Genomic DNA, 3469 nt, shown 5'->3' on the forward strand with positions numbered 1-3469 from the left:
CCGATCGAACGCACGGGTAGAAGACAAAATCGTTTACCGGAACTGAGTCAGGATACCACCGAGTAGAATGGTTCAACGAAGGCCAGAAGTAGAAGTGAAGCCATATTTGGTCTTGAAATGTTCTATTTGTCGTTTTTTGTTGAAACCTTTGCTGAGACGTGAATAGACTGTGGAAAAGAAGAGTTCCTAGTAATAACGTTTGGTTCTACAGCGCCCTTTTTAACGAGTTAAAAAACCAAACGTTTTTGCACTTATGATAACGTGGGAGCATGCACGGAAGTAAAAAGCTTTGATGCATTGATGAGAAAAGGAATAGAATATAATTAATTGAGAAAGACAGTTTGGATTTGTTTGAGATTGGATGGCAGACAAACTGCACAAGTGCATTCCATCAATGTCGCTGATCTTTCGTAATCTTTGTAACATGCACGTGCCATTGTGAGTGGGACTGTTGTTGTTGCTGGGTTTTTTTTCTTTGTTTTTTTCTTTTCTTTTGTTTTTCTTTTGTAAGTAATCTTTGTAAATAATCATTTTGTAAATAAGCTTTGTAACATGCACACGGTCTTGTGTAGCGGGCGTGATTTTGGGAATTACTCCATAACATATTAGACATGTATGTTGATTATTTTAAGGTGTCCATGTATTGTAATTTTCATGCCAAGAATGTATGTACATTACGACATACCGTTCTGTATTGCTGTTTGCCTTTTATTTTCTCCTCTTTGTTGTTTTAATTTGTTGGTGAGTTAATGTTTGTTTCATTATTGTTCTGATGTGTTGGTTTCGTTCCTTCTTTGTGTTTATATAGCGTAATGTCATTTTAATTTGATGTTGTTCCTACGTTTACAAAATATAAATGTGTTATGTTAGAGCGTGTCTCCACCAAAACGGAATACTGACACTGACACTGGCAGGCGCCTTGTGTGTGATTCCATAATTATAATTTACATCTAATTCCTGTACTTTTTCTTGAATTACACACGTTAAGGGTCAAAACGACCAATCTTTGGATAGGTGGACACACGCCCTTATTTGTTGATTTTTGTGGTTGTTTATTTGCCTTTCTAATTTAAATTTCATTCCGTTGCGAAACTTTCATTTTTCACGTTTTTGCACTCTATGTGGCTGCAAATGTTATTCCGGATGATTAAAACAGAACATATTGAAATTTCTTGTGCTTTACATTAAGTTGCTTCTATCAACATATTTGCTTTACTATATGTCGTCACATAGAGCTGAATGCTTGAAAATTAATTGCAACTTTTATGACAACTTTTGTCTTTTTTGCGGCAACTTTTGGCAACTTTTGGACAAAAAAAATGGTAACAAACGCAGATGCTAGCATTGTGTGTGGGGTTGTTTTCTTTTTTTTTTCCTTTTCTTTGTTTATTTTCTTTTGTAAATTATTTTCTGAGGCGGTAGCAGATCTCGATCATAAATTTTCTAATAATTTTGTAGATATCGTGACTTTCGTCTCTTTGTCCTTTTCTTGTGTGTACGATAAAGGAACAATAAGCAGAAAAACAAAATTGTTGGCCTCTTTGGATAGAGGAATAGGTCGGCACATTGGTGACCGACAGCCCTAGTGTAAACGACGACAAATGTAGGAAGGCAGGGGAAACTTCAGACTCCCGACTTTTTTTAGTAGAGGTTTTACGGCGCTCGCAATGCATACGGTCATATGAGCGCCAGAAGATTAGAGGAGTTACAAGGGAGTAACAAATATAAAAAAGAAGGAGGGGAGATAAAGACGACAGATGTAAATTGGAAAGAAGGAGCAAACCACACCAGAGCACCCGCCAACCGCCCTCGAAATAGCTTTGTACTTTGGTGACCGACAGCGCTAGTGTAAGCAATGACAAAATGTAGGAAGGCAGGGGAAACTTGAATCTCCCGCCTTTGTGAAAGATGCGAGCGGAATGGCTACCAGAAGTGTTCCCAGCCAGGACAAATCACGAGGCGACCTGTACATGTATGCAACAACTACAATAACATTTTGGGTATCTTGTACATATGTGTATAAAGTAATAACTGTGAAAGCCAGTTATTGAGTTATAGTATAGTTGTATGTATTATTACTAGCTGGGTACCCGTTCGATGAACGAACTCAAAAGAATCGATCGTCAGGTCATTGTGGAGTCAATGCGCACTGCTTATGAACGGAAGCCTCACTTATTTACAATGGCGTCTTAGAAGACGGACTTTCCCAAGGTTAGATCTAAACGAAACTAATGAAAAACTGAAAATTAAACTGTACAGTGACTTCAGGCTCCTCAATAAAACTGTGCACGCTTTAAATGATTCAGAACCAATGTTAATGTTTTTCAAATTTCGAAAGTTAAGTGGTTCGGGCGTTTTAGACGTTCAAAGGGACGAACTTTCACAAATATAATATTAGATTATAGAATAGAGTATATATCATAGTTATGCCAATATCTGGTCGCTTTTAAGCTCAAGGGGGCTGTCCCGAAAAATGCTGTTTTGGGAAAACCGAAGATAAAGTTTCTGCCCCTTGTTCAGTTTCTTTAAAAGACAAGGAGAGTTTTCTCTATAACCAAACAAATATACACACCAAGGAAAACAAACTTCTCCTATAGGTAGGGAAAAGCCCTATTTTGGTTTAGGTCAAGATTGCTGGAAATCCCCGAAATCTGGGTTAGCTCGCTTGTCCTTAAAAGCGACCATATTTTCAATTTTCATTTGGAAAGTAGGCCTACATCTTGCCAGATGCACCCCACTAGATAGGTTTATGCAGCGTATCAACAAAATAAACGTTGTACAGCCCAGCTCAATTCCCTGCTACTCTCTGAGAATAATGCCGCCACACATTCCACTGCTTCTTCTTCACAAAACCTTGAAATTACCGACAGATCGAGAACCAATGTTGTTCAGTGAGGGACACAGGCGGATGGTGTACTTCCCTCCTCGGGCTCCTGCAATGGCCACAAGTCAAGACAACAGTGACGTTCACTCGCGGTGCTAAACAGTGCACCATCATCACTGCCTTTCTCACCCTGCATCAGGGTATAGGCCACCAAAGAGGTTATGTTATAATAGTATAATAATATGTACTATTTATAGTTATAATACACTAAATATCAATTTAGGCTGTCGTAAGTCAGGCCCTTGATAATCCCCCCCCCCCATTTTCCCCGCTCCCACTAAGCAATAGAGTCTAGAGACTAAACACCAATTTAGGCTATCGTTGATAGGCCTACCTGGATATCTGAAGATGTCATAACATCATGTATCTGGCTCTGACAGAGGTTGACGCCCAATGACCCGGGCCATTAAAAGGTGCCTATTGCGGATGGGATCGGGTCTGGTCTTGCCGGGTTGGATCGGGTCGATTGCCCGATTCGTTGCATGAAAACAAACGCGTTTGTTTTTGAAGCGACGAGTCGGACGATCGGTTTGTGCCACGATACCCGCTTGGCGCCGTCAGTCTGGCGGCAAGCAAAACGACCCG

Source organism: Aplysia californica, unplaced genomic scaffold (genome assembly GCF_000002075.1).
Source record: "Aplysia californica isolate F4 #8 unplaced genomic scaffold, AplCal3.0 scaffold00759, whole genome shotgun sequence".
In the NCBI taxonomy this organism is placed as follows: Eukaryota; Metazoa; Mollusca; class Gastropoda; order Aplysiida; family Aplysiidae; genus Aplysia; species Aplysia californica.